This window comes from Poecile atricapillus, chromosome 26, assembly GCF_030490865.1.
Source record: "Poecile atricapillus isolate bPoeAtr1 chromosome 26, bPoeAtr1.hap1, whole genome shotgun sequence".
Taxonomy (NCBI): Eukaryota; Metazoa; Chordata; class Aves; order Passeriformes; family Paridae; genus Poecile; species Poecile atricapillus.
This window is the reverse complement of record NC_081274.1, coordinates 2563949-2582484: the sequence shown is the minus strand read 5'-3', so window position 1 is coordinate 2582484 and position 18536 is coordinate 2563949. Positions and strand designations below refer to the sequence as shown.

Sequence of the window (18536 nt, the reverse complement as noted above, 5' to 3'; positions counted from 1 at the left end):
AGCGGCGGGCTCTGCACACGGCACGGCCTCACCTGCCTTGGGCTGAGCTCCGCCATTTCTCGTTCGCCTGGGCTGAGGAGCGGCCCCGGCGCTGGGCCCGGCCCGGGCAGGAGGCCAAGGAAGCGCCGCTGCGCTGAAGCGCCGGGAGCTCGGGGTGCCCGGGAGCTGAGGGCGCTGCGAGCTGGGGGTGAGTCCGGGATGGAACAGGGCATGCCGGAAAGAGGCCAAAACTCTGTGACTCTCCTTCCTGCCCCGAGCGGGGAGCAGAAGACACAAAGAAAGGCTCGGGGGTCTGGATGAGGGTGGGGACAGTTCAGTCCTTGGTCACGGGCACAGCACACCTGACTTGGGGAAATTAATTGAATTTATTATCCAACGTGTCAGAGGAAGAAAATGAGAAATTAAGTAATTCCTACGGAAATCCATCTTCCCCCCAGCTCTCCCTCCTTCCCGGGCTTAACTTTGTGCCCCTCTCCGTCCCCCTCCCCGCCCAGAGGCACAGGGATGGGGGTCACAGTCAGGTCATGTCAGTGCCTCCCCCTGAGGGACAGGAATCCTTGTCCTGCTGCAGCCTGGGGTCCCTGCCAGGGGCCAGAGTCCCTCAGGACCAGGCTGCTCCAGCGGGGATCGCCAGGGGGATCCCCGAGTCCGGCCAGGAGCCACTTCCATGGCTCTGCAGGGGCTTCCCCCGGGCTCGGGGCCTCTCTCAGGCACCCCCTGCTCCGGCCCGGCCTCATTGCCCCCCTCACCCCCCCATGCAGCGAGTGTCCGGGCAGGGAGATGCACGATTTTCACGGGGCTGAATCTTGGAGTTTCTGAGCTTTATTGGGCTGAATGTTGGTACTTTGGTTTCTTGTGAGGGCTGAACATTTCTGTTTTGGAGGGGATTTTGACTGAATCTTGTTTGATTAGTTTTTGATCTGTTTTGATGTTTGGAGGGTGTTTGGGCTGAATCTTGGTGTTCTGGAGATTCTTACAGGCACAAGATGCCCAGTGATTTTCTGAGATGAACTTGGAGAAGGAGGAACCCCCAGCCCAAGGCGCTCTCCTGTTGTTTTTTTCTCCCCAGCCAGGATTTTACATTCCCAAACCGTGTCCAGATGGAGGAGGAGGAGGAAAAGCCCTGGAGATGCCGCACAAGGAGGGGCTGCAAACCCAATCCACGGAGTTGTGAGGAGGAAAGATCCCCCCAGTGCCAGGGACACGGCCAGAGATCCAGCCAGAGCTCAGAGCTGGGGGAGAAGCCCCACAAGTGCTTGGAATGTGGGAAGGGCTTCAGAAAGAGCTCCCACCTGATCCTACACCAGAGGATCCACACTGGGGAAAAGCCCTACGAGTGTGGGAAATGTGGGAAGAGCTTCAGCCGGAGCTCTGACTTTTGGAAACACCAGACGATCCACACTGGGGAAAAGCCCTATGAGTGTGGGAAATGTGGGAAGAGCTTCAGAGATATCTCTGAACTGATGAGACACCAGGTGTCCACACAGGGGAACGGCCCTACACCTGCTTGGAATGTGGGAAAAGCTTTCGGTGGAGCTCCTACCTGAGGGCACACCAACGCATCCACACTGGGGAGAGGCCCTATGAGTGTCCTGAATGTGGGAAGAGGTTTCAGACCAGCTCTGATGTCCTCAAACATGAGCGGATTCACACAGAGGAGAGGCCCTTCCGCTGCCCCGACTGCGGGAAGGGCTTCCAGCAGAACGGCAACCTCACCGTCCACCGGCGCATCCACAGTGGGGAGAGGCCCTACGAGTGTCCCCAGTGTGGGAAGAGCTTCTCCACCAGCTCTAACTTGACCCGACACCAACGGAGGCACCAGTAAGGGAAGCCCTGCGAGTGCCCCGAGTGTGGGAAGAGCTTCGTGCGCTGCTCCAGCTCCATCCCCCATGGGAGGATCAGCGTTGGATGATCCCCAGTGACCCCCGTTGGGCAGAGCCCTGGTGATCCGTGGTCCTGGTGATCCGTGTTGGGAAGACACCTGGCTGGGAGGCTCCACATCTTCCTGGCTCCCTGTGGGCACCTGGATGAAAGCAGGGGAATGAAAATCCAACAGGATACAGAATGACAATGGGAATTGTTGACTTTCAGTCCTTGAGAACCTTTTGCCTCAGGAGCTGTGTGGGCAGAGATAAGGGGGTGACACCGGTCTTGGGGGGCCCAGGGGGAGCACACAGGCTCTGTGGAGGGGGAGGACACGACCCCTGGGACCCCCCCTCACCTTCCTGCACAGGCAGAAGCCGAGCCCCAGTGCCAGGAAGATGAAGCCCAACACAGAGACTCCAATCCCCATCAGCATCTTGCTGTGGGCAGCGTTTGATGGCATCCCTGGGCGGTCTGCAGAGGTCAGGACCCCCAAAACCTTTCACAGACACCTCAAGACCCTCCAAGGACCCTCCCAGTCTCTCCCAGCCCATCCAGGACCCTCTGAAACCTTCATTGGACTCACTAATTTTGAAAAAGGATGAATTAAAGAAAAACTAGAGATCTTAGCTAGAGACAGGTTTTGCTAGAACTAGAGTTAATGATTAAGTGAGAAGCAAGATTTGAGATAATGAATCTCGGACTTAGGTAAAAAATTACTTGTCATTGTATATTTGTTTAGATGTGCTTATAATGAGAAAAGAGAAACTGATAAACAGGTTCAGGAAGATCACAGACCTTACATCTGGAAACCCATTTCAAAGTCACAATGGAGGAAACTGGAGTTGTACCAAATGTGATTTGTAAAGTCAACCATTGTAAAGGTAGAAAGGTGAGAGTGAGGAAGAGCGGTTTTCCTTCATCTCTTGATGACTCCTCCTCACCAAAACCACCCCCTCCTCAAATTAGGGAGCCCATCACGTAGGCAGAATGACTTTTTAAACTCATTACTGTGAATTTTAATCCAAAGTGGGGAATGGGAGGTGTTAGAATTGTGAATATGTATTAGTAATAATATATATTCATCTTTTGGAAATTCAAGATTTTTTAAATAAATAGACGCTGGAAGCTTTTGTCAACTTGCAGTGTGTATTAAGGGGATGACTCCCGCACTCGCCCAGTGCTGTGATTAAACATCCACTTTGTAACTTTAAACTGTTGGAGAGGTTTTTTGTCCATTAACAGATTGATGTTGATACCAGATCAATATTGCTATTTTGGTAAATCACTGCCAGTCTCTTCCCAGCCTCCCCAGCACCCACCAGAGCCCCTCCTGTTCCTCTCAGGATCCCAGGAGAATTGGGCCCCCTCCCAATTTCTCCCCACTGCTCCAGGACCCCCAAACCCTCTCCCAGTCCCTTCCCAGCCCCACCAGGACTCATCAGGACTCTTCCCAGTCTCTTCCCAGCACAACCAACCTCATCCCAATCCCTCCTTTCCAATGCCCAATCTCCTTCCAGCTCCTCCAGGCTCACTCAAATCCCTCCCAGTGACACCCAGCACCCCCAAACTCCCTCCCAGTGTCCACCAGGACCCCCAGAACCCCATCCCACCCTCCCCAACATCCTTCAAACCCCTTCCCAGCCATCCTAAGCACCTCAATCCCTTCCCCAGTTTAAACCAGTCTATCTCAAACTCCCTCCCAGTTCCTCCCAGCACACCCCAATCCCCCTCTGGGCCCCCCCAGTGCCTCCCCCGCTGCCCCCGGCGCTGTGGGGGCCGGGCCGTGCCCCAGTGCCGGCTCAGGGGGTGCTCCAGGCTGACGTGCTCCACCTGGCAGCTGGAGCTGAGCCCGCATTGCCGGGGGCGGTTTCCAGCAGCACCAGGAGCTGCTGGCTCCAGTCCCCGCTGGGGAGCACGGCAGTGGCCAGCACGTGGCCCGAGAGCTGCTGCTGGCCCTGGGAGCAGCTCAGCTGGATGTGGGCAGGGGAGAAATCCATCAGGGAGCAGAGCAGGCGGCCGGGGCCGGGCTGGGAGCTCGAGGGCACCAGCGAGATGGACACACTGGGGGCACTGGGAGGGAGTGGGGACAGACTGGGATCAGCTGGAGGGAAACTGGGAGAGAGTGGAGATGAGTTGTGTAGCATTGGGAGGGACTGGGAATGGACTGGCAGGGACTGGGGTTGCGCTGAGAGACATGAGAGTGGATACTGGGACACTGGATGAGGGGGTAGAGGTATGGCATTGAAGTGAGAATGAACTAGGAATAGACTGGGAATGGGCTAAAAAAAAGTGGGAGGAACTGTGGTGGCACTGGGCGGGACTGGTGGCACTGGGAGGGACTGTGGTGGCACTGGGAGGGACTGTGATGGCACTGGGCGGGACTGTGGTGGCACTGGGAGGGACTGTGGTGGCACTGGGAGGGACTGGGAATGAAGAGCGCAGCACTGGGAGGCCGAGTCCAGCGCGGGGCTCTCGGCTCTGTGGATCTGCCCGGCAACTGATGAGTCATCAGGGAGACGCGCTCTGATTGGCTGAGGGGCGGCAGATCCGCGGACGAGTGAGATGGAGTAGAGGGGCATTAGGAGTGATTGGGATAGGCTGGGGTGGACTGGGAGAGCTAGAGGAGCCACTGGGAGGACCCGGAGATGGGCACATGGAAGGCTGAGGGCTCTGGGGTGATTCCCAGGGAGGTTTGGAGGGACCTCTCCCTGCCCTTGTCCCGACCCACAAGGACTTGGATTTGTTTCAGTTCAGTGGAATTCATGGTGATTTGGGGAGAGCTGGAGCAAAGCAGCTGGAAAGCACAGTGGGCTTGACAAGGACTGAACCAGGGCAGGAGTTGAGGCTGTCTCGAGTGGGCTCTCACAATGTGAATCTTCATGGGTACTTTCTAAGGGAATTTTGTTGAAGTTTGACATTCTTTATTAAAAAGCAGAGTCACAAGTGAAGCTCTGCTTTCAGCTTGAAATGAGGGGATGGAACGTGGGCACTGGGACTTCTGTACCCTCAAGTTGTTCCTTGATACTGGACACTTTAGCTTTGGCAATCTGAATCCCTTCAGCAGCAATGGCTCTGCCACCCCCTGGTTTCTGGCTCAGACCCAGCTCGGAGCTTGGACAAGGTCTGGGCTTTGTCCTCTTGAGCTTCGGGAGCCTCCTGGGAAGCACCAGCCCTCCCCAGCCCACCCTTGGTAGGACTTTTTCTTTTCTCTCTGCTGATGATTTTATCCCCAAAACTGCCGTGGGAACGTTGTATCCAAGCACATCCTTCAGTGCTGCACTTTCCTCCTGTGAATTCCCTGTGCAGGGAATGTGTCTGTGCTTTTCCCTGCTCTGTTGACTGACAAACAAACCTGAGCCCGTGGGACTGTCAGAGCTCCTTCATGCAATGAAATCAGGTTGTGTTTCTCATGGCATGTTCTGGAGGAGCTTTTCTTGGTGTGTCTTGTGCTGCTGGAAATGACACAAGAGCCAGGAGGGAACAGAAGCTGCTGCTGCCCGTTGGCTCAGGGCCAGGGAACCAAGTTGTGCTCCCGTGCAGTTGGGCCCTGCTGGAAGCAGAGCCGCCTTTCCCTTGAGCAGCTCAAGCTTGTGACAGCTCCAAACAGGAAACCTCAGCAGAAAACTCTTCCTCCAAACTCAGCTGCTTTCCCTCCTGCAGCTGTTTGGGAAAGAGCCTCAAAGCACAGACTCTGCTGGGAGCCATTGGTGCATTTCCTCCCTCCCGGCAGCAGCAGCAGCTCCTGAGCCCTTCACGGGCTCCTGTCCCTTCACAAACCCTTCAGCTCCCTTTGAACTCTCAGCAGTCACTAACATATGCATTTCTTTCATATTCAAGCTGCATTTAAACTTCTCTTTTTCTCTCCTCTCTATCCTTTTAATCTCCTCTTTATCTCCTTTAATCCCGTCAGCACCAGTAGGATGGGGATGGAGTCTTGGGGTGGGTGTGGGATGAACTGAGGATCCAGCAGAGAAGGGCAAGGCAGAGGGGAGAGGACTCAGCCAACCCTTCTCCTGCTCTCTCCTCCCCCAGGGTGCAGCTAAAGCAAGTCAGACTGGAAAGGATCCCACAAATGCTGTGTTCTCCTCCCTCTGAGCTTGGCTGGGGATCCTCAGCTTCAGCCTGGTGCAGTGGCTGAGATTGGCTAATTTGAGTTTTTTGGCTAAAGCACTAAATAATGTGGTGGGTTTAGCGCTGGCTGAAATCTCCAGGGCACTTACTCATTTCTGGCTGTGAGATATGGATTAGGAGAAGAGCAAAACAGGCTTAAAACTTAGAAGCAATAAAGAAACTTTATTAACTGGAGTACAAGAATAAGAAACCAGAATAAAACTTTCAGAACACCTTTCCTTTCCTGAATAACTTTTTTTTGTTTTATCTGACATTGTCGAGATAAAACTTGTGATTTTAAAACAGTATTAATTATGCAATAGTTTTTATTAGATTTTGTTATGTCATGGAGACTTTTTTACAAGGAACAGGTTTTTTGTGTTTTTTTATTTTTATAAATAGCAGCCGCCAGGGAAGAAATTTTGCTATTGTGACGTTTTTCTCAGTTTTACAGCCCTCTGAAAGGTGTTTCTATGGGTTATGAATTCATGGGGTATTATTTTAAGGATGAGTTGTTTGAAGGCAAATGTTTTCTTCATCTATTTTTGTGATCATCTCTGGGAACAGAAGTTTTCTTCTTCTCTCCCTGGGGGAAAAGGTTTTTTATTGTTTTTATTTATTTTTCTGTTCAAACTTTTTATGGGATTACAGTTATTTTAACATTTGGTTGGTGTCATTAATGGATGTTTTTGTTTAGATTTACAGTTTGAATATTTTTTTATACTTTTTTCATTAATTAAAGGAGATATTTTCATACATCATTTTTTATTTCTATGGCTTTACTAAAAGAATATTTTCGTTTTAATTTACATTTTTTAATTTTTTTTCTATCAGAGGTTTGACTTTTTTTTTACTGACTTTGATGTTTTTATGTTGTTTTTTTGCGTGATGTTACTCTGTCCTTTTCTGTCCCTGGAGAGATGAACAAGGTTTGTAGGTCTCATCTGTGTATTGAAAGGGTTAATATCTTGCCCAGGCCTGTGGCTGGTTACTCGCTCTGTGCTGGGGCAGCTGCCGGAGCTGTTCCTGCTGGATGATTTTCCCGTGGCTGCACTGGGATCTCAGCAGCCAGGCCAGCACTCAGAGGCCGCTTCCGCTCCCCCTGCCCGGCAGCTTCTGCAGAAACTCAGTGGCAGCAGAATTTCAGCCGAGCCGGGGGCTGGCCCGGCCCGGCAGCGCCGCTGGAAGGGGCTGGGCGGGTTCCCCGGGAAGGGCTCGGCCCCCCGGGAACGGGACCCAGAGGGATTCCCGGGAGGGGCCAGCGCTGCAGCAGAGCCCGGCCCGGCCCCGCCAGGGCCCAACAGGGGCCGGATCCCCGTTACCTGCTCAGGGACAGAAGAAAAACAGAAAGAGGTTCCCAGGCTTGGGTTTTTGAAATGTGGTACTCACACAAGCAGATCTAATTTTGAATGGTAAAAAATGTTGTCAGTTCTCAGAATGAGCCAAATATTCTCACCCTGCAGAATCTCAATAAGAAGAACCTAAAGCACAGTGGATATCCTGCTGCAGTTTGGTGGTTTTTTTCATTCCTACATAGTCTACATAATGTTTGAAATAAGTAGTGTTATAAATGACTTTCAAATTTCCAAATAATCAATCTAATTAATTGATAAAATACTTTAATAAATTGGAAACAAAATAATAAAAGAATACAATTTAGTAAAAGAATACAATTTAGTAAGAAAGATACAATTTAGTAAATATATTCAGGTATATCTATTTCTATATATATGTGCTGTTGAAGAATGGCTCTCTTCTCGAGGCCATAGCTCCTTGGAAGGCCTGCACAACCCTGACTTTGGGCTAGCATAAGTCCTTGGAAAAATATTGTATCAAAGAAATGAAGAAGACTAAGTGTTAATAAGACAATGAAGAATAAGAATTTAGGATGAGAAATCTGCTAAATGTATCTTAATAAGCTTTACTAAAAGGTATCTTATAGAGCTTGGGTGTTATGAGCTGGACCAATAGAAATGTAGAAATTAACATGTGAAAAACAGCAATTATTCAATCATAGTAGAATACAGATCGCAGGTTACCTTTTCAAAATACTATAAAAATGTAGCTAAGATTGTAATAAATTTGGAACAAGCTGCTAACTCACACTGGGTCGTCTCTTGATTCCCAAACCCGTCTCCTACATTTTGTCGCCCAAAACAGGGACCCAGGGATTACAAATAAAGCCAGCACGCAGCCTGAGGACCTTGTCAAGAGGCTCAGTATTGCAGAAATGCAGTAAAAGAATCCAGTGGATTCTGGAATAAGGAGAGAAGGCGATTCGGCACAAAGCGCCTGGAGAGGTTAAGAGGATCTGACGGCCGTCCTCCGAAGTGCCGGTAGCAGCGCTATCTCGGGAAATGGAGAGAGAAGCGGCATTATCGCTGCTGGCAGAATTTCTCGCTAAGTGAGAGCCCGGTGTAAGCACAAAAAAACTCCAAGAGCTATGTAAATGGGCAAAAGAGAAGGGATTTATGCAAGATTCCATGGAAATCTTTAACCGAACAGAGTGGCAAAAAATTGGAGATGCCTTATGGGATGCCACTATTGATGGCAGTAAATCTGCTAGAGACCTTGCTACCACTTGGAGAGAAATTATTCATGCCCTAAATCAATACCAAGCTGAAAAACGTATGGCATTAGCTGCACAAAAAATGTTAGGAGGGGAAGATATAGAAGTGTCAGCAAAATCAAGTTCTCATTTATTCACTGACCCTAGTCCTGCAAAAGGTATTAAAGTGCCTGTCAAAACAAGTGCAAAAGAAATTGCCAATCAAGAGACAGGACTGACCTCAGTAACTCCGAATGCATCCCCCTTATCTCCTGTGAACAAACAACACAACACAGAAACAGGAGGCAAAGACTGTACAATTTCCCAATTCCGTACAACTAGTGCAAAAAACTCTGGGGATGAAAGCTCAGCTGACAAAGCTGACGGAACACCCTCTGATATTACAGTTCCAAAACATAAGAGGCCATCAAGAAAAAGTAATCAAGAAAATGAGCAATCTAAATCCTCATGGTAGGCAGCCAGTAGGTGACATGATAATTATCACTTCAGGGGGAATGCAGATACGACCAGTTGAATCTCACAGTCGCTGGTCTGCAGTAATCAGGGATGCTATTTTAGAAGGACAATGCGAAGCTGCAGCTGCCTGTTCTCCACATGCCTATCCAGTACAGCAAGGAACTCTTGCTAATGGCCAGCCTGGAGCACAATATACACCTTTTGAATGGAAATTAATGCAGCAATTACAAAATACAGTTACTCAATATGGACTACATTCAGAGCCCTCTAAGCAAATGATTAATTATATTTTTGCATCTAATGTTTTGTCACCTGACGATTGTATGGCCATAGCAAAACTATTACTCACTCCCTCACAGTATGTATTGTGGGAGTGAGAATGGGAATCTGGCTGTAAGAGAATTATAAATACACCACGACAGCCAATTGATCCTCTTCATGGTGCCACTATCGATCTGTTAATGGGCAAAGGTATCTATGCATCAGCAGCACAGCAATTACAATTTCCAGCAGATTTGCATAATGCATCTGCTGAGGAAGCAAAGCAAGCCCTGTGGAGGATTCCAGCTGATAAAAGAGCACCAAGCTACACCACTATCAAACAGGGAATGAATGAGTCTTTTGACTCTTTTATTAACAGACTTGTCATTTCACTCGATCAGGCAACAGACCTAACTCCTGAAGTACGAGAACAATTGACAAGGACTTTTGCATTTGAGAATGCAAATCCAAAAGCTAAAATGATACTAGCTACTCTCCCAGGCACAGCTGACTTGGGAACAATGTTAGAACGTATGGCCAATGCAGTGTATCAACAGCAAGCTGCTTTTATGTCAGAGGCTGTAGCTAGTGCTGTGAAAACACAAAATGAAACAATGTTAAATGTAATAATCACCCAAAACCAAGCTTTTGCTGCGGCTTTAAAACCTCTTGTAAAAGGAGGACGCTCCTGACCGACAAATATTTGCTTTCGGTGTGGAAAAACTGGGCATTTACAAAAGCAATGTGTAGGCAATGTAAGGTGTAATAATTGCCAATCTAATACTCATGCTACCATGAGTATTAGATTGATGCCTACCATGACTGCGAAAGGCAGTCGCGTGCGGATAACAGCAACTGCCCCCGAGACCCAGAGTTATGCCCTGCAACCGCAGGAAGCCTGGGAATCGACTTGGAAACAGCAGTAGGAGTTACCCTTATAGACAATCAGCCGCAAAAGATACCTACAACTTTCAAAGGTCCAATTCATTCCTCTAAACACGATGTAGGAGCATTATTGCTAGAACGTTCATCGGCAGGCTTAAAAGGTATCTTGGTGATACCAGGACTCATTGATGCAGATTACACGGGAGTTATTCAAATTGTTGCATATACACTGCATCCGCCTTTGTTTATACCTCAAGGCAGTAAAATTGCACAATTAATTCCCTTTCAAAATCTTGTATCTGCAATGATGAAAGGATCCAAGCCTATGTGACCCATGAGAGGAGATGCTTGCTTTGGTTCAACAGGACCAGTTACATACCTAACACTACGAATGCATGATCGTCCTGTTCAAAACACAACCATCATAAATGGAAAAGAACAGATAAATATACAAGCACTGTTAGATACAGGTGCAGATATTACCATCATTTCTAGTAAAATTTGGCCACCCTGTTGGCCATTGCAAACAACCACAACTGCTGTGGATGGAGTTGGAGGAGTGTCTGCAGCTGCTTCAGTCACACCTAATCCTCTAACATTTGTGCTTGAAGAAAGGCCTGTGCAGTTGCAACAGTAATACCTTTGCCAGAAGGAACATTTGCCCTCATTGGTCGAGAATGTTTAACACAATGGGGAGTGGTACTAACTACCCCAGATTCGGTTTTCTCACCGCGGTCCCTGCAGTGCAGCCAGCCCCATGACAACTGACCTGGAAAAGTAATGATCCTGTGTGGGTGGAGCAGTGGCCGCTAAGTGAGGAACGGCTGCAAAAAGCACATGAATTGGTTAATGCAAAACATATTAAACCATCAGTAAGTCCATGGAGTACACCTATTTTTGTTATACCCAAGAAATCAGGAAAATGGAGACTTTTGCATGATTTACGAAAAGTTAATGAACAAATGCAGCCCATGGGAGCTTTACAACCGGGATTACCTTTACCTGCAATGTTACCACAAAAGTGGCCACTGTTAATTGTTGGTTTAAAAGACTGTTTTTTCACTATTCCACTACATCCAGATGATACAAAACGGTTTGCATTCACATTACCTGCAATTAATAAAGAGAAACCTAGTGAGAGATATGAATGGATTGTACTGCCTCAAGGAATGCGCAATAGTCCCACCATGTGTCAGCTGTTTGTGTCCACAGCTTTGCAGCCAATACATGAACAATGGCCACAAGCTATCATCTATCATTATATGGATGATATTCTCATTGCACAGGAACACCCTTTTACAGATGAACAATTAAAGGTGCTCACACAAGTATTGTCTAATGCTGGATTACAAATTGTTCCTGAGAAAACCTAAAAAACTGCCCCATGGAAATACTTAGGGTGGCAAATTAGTGACAGCATAATACATCTACTGAAAGCAACACTGAATTACAAAATACAAAATCTTACAGATGTACAAACTTTAAGGGGTGATTTACAATGGGTCCACACTGTTGTTGGAATTACTAATGAAGATCTTGCCCCCTTGTGACCTTTATTAAAAGGAACTAACCCTGCTGCTCCAATTGTTCTCACAGAAACACAGCAACAATGTATTTAATATCTTGCTTCTTTACTTGTTACCAGATGGCCATCACAGCGTGTAATAAATTTACCTCTTTGTTTGCTTGTTATTTCACAGCCTTCTTCAGTGTGTGCCATCATTGCTCAATGGCAAAAGAAAACCAGGGGAGAGTATCTGGTTTACATAATTGAGTGGGTCTTTGTATCAATGCAACCTAAGCGTAGCTTACAGACCCGGATGGAACAAGTGGGAGAGACAATTAAAAAAGGTTGTGATCATACAATTGCTTTTTCAGGAAATGGACCAGTGAGTATTCATATCCCAATGACTGCTGCTGATCTTGAACGGACAATGCGTCACTCTTATCCTCTTCAGCTTGCATTATTGGCATACAATGGGCAAGTAACTAATGAAATTCCAAAAAGTAAAATTATTCAAATATTGAAAGATCATAATTGGATTCAATTGCCTAAACATTCATTAATTCCTTTAAAAGAGGGACATACAGTTTTTACAGATGCTGGTAAAACAAGCAGACGAGCAGCAATTGTCTGGCAGCAACAGGGATCTTGGACTTACCATATTTTGCACACTGAGCAGGGAGACTCATTACAGATGCTTGAACTAGCAGCAGTTTGTTGGGCTATGTGTCGGTGGATAAAATGTCCCCTTCATGTGGTTACAGATTCATTGTATGTTGCAGGTATTTTGAAAAGGATTGAGGATGCTTTTATTAAGGAAACTCAAAATAAACAGTTAATGCAGTTGTTTCAACAAATACAACAAGCTACATGATTAAGATCAGCACCATATTGTCTAATACATATTAGAAGTCATACATTTCAAGAAGGCCTTGGTCTTGGCAATCATATTGCAGATCAATTAGTTAGTTGGGTGCAGGGGAGAGTTCCTCTCAATCAGCTTGAGTTTGCTCGTATGGCTCATGAAGTTTCATCAAAATGCAAAGGGCCTACAAAGACAGTTCTCATTATCAATTTCAGAAGCACAAGGAATTGTACAAGCATGTCCACAATGTAGTCATCATGGTCCTGGGTTAGGGATAGGAGTCAACCCTAGAGGGTTAAAAGCCCTAGAGATATGGCAGATGGATGTTACCCATGTTTCTGAATTTGGCAGATTAAAAGATGTACATGTTACTGTAGATACCTATTCAAAATTTGTATGGGCTACAGCCCAGACAGGAGAAAAGAGTTTGTAAAATGTAAAGAAACATTTAACCCAATGTTTTGCTATTATGGGGGTCCCAGAGTGAATTAAGACTGATAATGGCCCTGCATATGCCATTGACAATATTAGAAAATTCATGCAGCAATGGGGAGTTGAGCATATTGAAGGGATTCCAAACTCTCCTACAGGACAAGCCATAGTGGAACGAACTAAGAGAACCTTAAAGAAATATCTTAACAAATTCAAAGATATCTCTGACCCAAAAGAAAAATTAGATGAAGTTCTTTTTGTAATTAACCATTTGTGTGTTTTTGCAGATTGTCAAGATCCTCCAGCTGTCATACACAATGAATGTGTAAAATCAAGTGTTGTAACTAATGAAGTATTTGTTCCTTACAGAGAGCCTAAAACAGGACATTGGATAGGACCAGCTAAAGTCCTATTTAATGGCCGAGGCTACGTGTGTGTTGATACCCCTACAGGACTGTTATGGGTGCCGAGTAAATGGACACGAGCCACGATCAACCACATCAACAGTGGGATATCACAGCCAGACTGCAAGGAAGTAGATGGTGGCGAGAAAGTAAACAGTGGCAACTTGCCCTTGAGCCATTAGTGAGAGAAGTCAATTATCTATTAGGTGTACAAGTTGATTATAGAACTCCCTATATAGAAAGCGTTTATTTTTCTGTTTATCTACAATGGGTTAAAGAAAAATTAGAAGGTATAAGGTGTTGGTATTGTAAAACCACAGAAAAATTGTGGATAAGAATTGTGTGTGAAGGTTGTAAAAGAGATTTGTGAGAATATCAGAGATCAGAACCTCACAGAGGCTGTCTTAGGTGTTATAGAGAAATTCACCATTTAACTCCACTTGCTGCATTGACAAAATACTTACATTGTTCTTTAACACAGGCAGAAGCCGTATCATTATGGGAAAATGTGGGTGCATTAGATAGAGCCAATCTAATATTTAGAATTCAGAAAATAGCAACATTTACAAAACTTGCTCAGAAAACAAATATAATTGCAGCACAGTGCAAAAACTGTACTATTTCATGTAGACAGTGGGAAAGAGTTCAAAATGGCAACTGGCATTTTCATTCTCATAATTTTACCTTTAATAACAGGCATGTTAACTAGAGAGACCATAGATCCATGGGAAAATGTATGGGTTTCACTTGCTCGTAGTTTAAATACTACGACCTTCTGTGCTAGTCTGTCGACACCTCAGTCTCCTTTCATTATTTGTCTGATTGGTGTTCCAGTCAATGAATCAAGGTGGACTTTGTTAGACAAGGCAATGAAAGAGACTCAGGACATTTTTAAGACAAAGCATCTAAGGAATGGATATAAGAATTTTTCACAATGTATGGAGAATTATGATGTTTGGAATGATCATCTTCCAGAAGGCCCTGAGCCACAAGAAATTGATCTAGCAGATTCATTAGATGCTGCTTATTGTATTTATCTAAATGCTAGCAACAAATTGTGTGCAAAAGGTACTGATCAAAGATGTGAACAATCCAATATCATCACATTGACAAGTCCAACTGGCAATTTTTTGCAGTGGTGTGCTAAAATGGTGAGGAATGCATCAAACCCTGTATTTGGGACTCAATCCCCTCGTAGACTACCAACAGGTTATTTTCTAATTTGTGGTAACAGAGCATGGGCAGGTATCCCATCACAACCTGTTGGAGGTCTTTGCACAATTGGACAACTCAGCGTGGCGCTTCCACACCACCATCCTAATAGCACACATCGTGTCAGATGGAAAAGAGATCTTTGTCAAATTTTGAGTTCTGACTGTGATGATAATTTGGATTTATGGAACAGATGGCAAGTGGTTTTTGCTTCTACCTTCTACTTTTTTGCCAGGTGCTGCTGCTGCTAGAGCTCATCACAATTTAAAGAAACTTAGTTGTTGGGTTGTAAAACAAGCAAACGGTACTAGCAGAGTACTTTCTGAATTAGCAATTGATATGTCACAAGTTCAGCATGCAGTACTGCAAAATCGAGCAGGCATTGATTTTTTGTTGTTAGCACATGGTCATGGATGTGAAGACTTTGATGGTATGTGTTCTATGGACTTACAAGATCATTCAGAATCCATCCACAAGGAAATTCAAGAACTCATGCAACATACACAGAAGATCAAAGAAGATGTGGGATTCTTTGGGATTGATGAACTGGCTGATTGGCTTGGACTGACAGGATGGGTTAAGAGTTTATGTAAAACAGGATTATTAATTATCTGTGTTATGATCATTGGATTGTTATGTGTCAGTTGTGCAATATCCTTTGCAATTTTGTTGGATATTGCAATATCCTTTGCAATATCCAACAAAATCAAGTGTTTGTTTGTTAAGGTAACCAAAGTCATGGTTGTGCAGACGGAAAACGGGGGAATTGTTGAAGAATGGCTCGCTTCTCGAGGCCATAGCTCCTTGGAAGGCCTGCACAACCTTGACTTTGAGCTAGCATAAATCCTTGGCAAAATATTGTATCAAAGAAATGAAGAAGACTAAGTGTTAATAAGACAATGAAGAATAAGAATTTAGGATGAGAAATCTGCTAAATGTATTTTAATAAGTTTTACTAAAAAGTATCTTATAGAGCTTGGGTGTTATGAGCTGGTCCAATAGAAATGTAGAAATTAATGCGTGAAAAATAGCAATTATCCAATCATAGTAAAATACAGATCACATGTTAGCTTTTCAAAATACTATAAAAATGTAGCTAAGATTGTAATAAATTTGGAACAAGCAACTAACTCACATTGGGTCGTCTCTTGATTCCCGAACCTGTCTCTTACAATGTGCATACAATTGGGCAGTGGTTACAGATGGTTAAGGCATAAGCAAAACCGACGGGGGTACAGGGGGTGCTTCTCACCTCACCTCACGTACAAAATAAAGCACTTCAAGCTAAACTTATATACTGTATGCTTATAAATATTCATTCATATTTCCCGTAAGTTTCCTCCTATTTCTGATTTTGCTGACTTTACGTCACCTTTCTTCAATGGCGCATGCTTCACTTGTTGTTAGGGGGTCTTCAGTCTTCTTTTGGGGGTCTTTTGGCAAAGGCTTCTCCTCTTCCTCATTGTCCTTTGGATAACCTTACAGGTTTGCATGTGTTGCATTCCTAAGCATTGTGTTATGTTAGTCTACTAATTAGCCTTATATTTACTAATCTTTAGGCGCAATGCCTAGATTCATTATAATTTTGGTCCATCTCAAGGCCATTTGGGTCTCGAGACACCATTTATCTTCTAAACTACATCCTGTACCTTAATTTTGCTATGTAACATCTGCAAAGGGGTACATCTGCTTTAAAACACTGATTCTTGATAGTTTCCAATGATAACTTTAATAACAGTTACAATTTAAGTAGCACGAATCAGTTCCATTTATTACACTGGGAATGGGGAACCCCTGCACTTCCATTTCCGGGCGAACCCCCCTTCCTGGGCACAGAGACCCCCTTGAACGTTCATTTCAGGGCCCTGGGACCCCCTGGTACCCCCTTCCCCAACCCTGAAAACCCCTTGCACCCCCTTATCTGGAACCTGAAATCCCCTGAACCCCCATTCTCGGGAATGGAAACCTCCCAGAACCCCCATTCCTGGGCACCAGGACCCCCCTGAACCTCCATTTTCAGACACCGGGACCCCTTGAACCCCAGAACAGAGGAAGGGACCCCCCTGAACTCCCATTCCGCTGCAGCAGGACCCCCATGCACCCCTGTATCCAGGACTGGAACCCTCCCAAACCCTCCATCCTCACACCCTGGGACCCCCCTGCAGCTGAGCCAGGGACCTGCCAAAATGAGAATGGATCCCCCAAAACCACAGCTCTTCCTTTTAATCAGAAATGGGGGAGATGTTGTGGTGTGATTTTGTTTAATTTAAAGTTTGAAGCTGTTTCTATAAGTGGTTTGTTCTGTTACCCCCCTGCTTTGTTGGTTTAACCCAAAGTTATCTCCTCCCCTGCCCTGCCCATCATTGTATCCCAACCCCTTTTTCCAGCACCTTCCCTATCAATCTTGTCCACCCTGCCCCTTGTTCCTGAATGTTCCCTGTCAATCCTGCCTTATGCCAACCCCCTGCTTGGACGTCCCCTTTGGAAATCCCCTAATCCACAGCACCCCATTGGTCCATGTGTCCTATTCCCCTCCCCAGGATATCCCTCACTGGTTGAAGTTTTGTATCCACCCCTGGACCCTCCCCCTATATAAATTGCTGTACACTTGTATTGTGTGTCTTCTGCTCCTGGACCCTTGGGAGATTAAAGCTTTCACTGAAATACAATACCAAAACCCCCCCAAAAAAATACCATCCCCCCATTCTTTCCTCCACACTGTGTCTGACAGCTGTTAAGTGCTGTAGAGCATTGCTCTAAGCCACACCTCGGGTCATCCTGCTCCCGAGGTGTGTCCCACTCCTGGCGTGGAGCTGAGGAAGAGCTGAGCGGCCTTGGCACCACGTCACACCCAGCTGATCCCAGTGTGTCCCCACTCTCTCCCAGTGCCCATCCCTGCGTGTCCATCTCGCTGGTGCCCTTGAGATGGAGCCAGCAGCTCCTGGTGCTGCTGGAAACCGCCCCCGGCAATGCGGGCTCAGCTCCAGCTGCCAGGTGGAGCACGTCAGCCTGGAGCACCCCCTGAGCCGGCACTGGGGCACAGCCCGGCCCCCACAGCGCCGGGGGCAGCGGGGGAGGCACTGGGGGGGCCCAGAGGGGGATTGGGGTGTGCTGGGAGGAACTGGGAGGGAGTTTGAGATAGACTGGTTTAAACTGGGGAAGGGATTGAGGTGCTTAGGATGGCTGGGAAGGGGTTTGAAGGATGTTGGGGAGGGTGGGATGGGGTTCTGGGGGTTCTGGTGGACACTGGGAGGGAGTTTGGGGGTGCTGGGTGTCACTGGGAGGGATCTGAGTGAGCCTGGAGGAGCTGGAAGGAGATTGGGGATTGGAAAGCAGGGATTGGGATGAGGTTGGTTGAGCTGGGAAGAGACTGGGAAGAGTCTTGATGAGTCCTGGTGGGGCTGGGAAGGGACTGGGAGAGGGTGTGGGGGTCCTGGGGCAGTGGGGAGAAATTGGGAGGGGGCTGTGGGATCCTGAGAGGAACAGGAGGGGCTCTGGTGGGTCCTGGGGAGGCTGGGAAGAGACTGGGAGTGATTTAGCAAAATAGCAATATTGATCCAGTATCAATATCAATCTGTTAATGGAGAAAAAACCTCTCCAACAGTTTAAAGTTACAAACTGGATGTTTAATCACAGCACTGGGTGAGTGAGGGAGTCATCCCCTTAATACACACTGCAAGTTGACAAAAGATTCCAGTGTCTATTTATTTACAAAAGTCTTGAAATTCCAAAATACTAGTACATATTAATACTAATAGATATGCATAATGCTAAACACTTCCCATTCCCCACTTTGGATTAAAATGCACAGTAATGAGTTTAAAAAGTCATTATGCCTGCATGGTGGGCTCCCTAATTTGAGGAGGGGGTCGTTTTGGCAAGGAGGGGTCATCAAGAGATGAAGGAAAACCGCTCTTCCTCACTCTCACCTTTCTGCCTTTACAATGGTTGACTTTACAAATGACATTTAGT

At 46.4% G+C, this 18536-nt stretch overlaps 1 pseudogene; it reads left to right on the top strand.

Moving 5' to 3' along the window:
- LOC131588512 (zinc finger protein 91-like) overlaps nt 1-18536 on the top strand; it is a 182341-nt pseudogene that overhangs the window by 123608 nt on the left and 40197 nt on the right.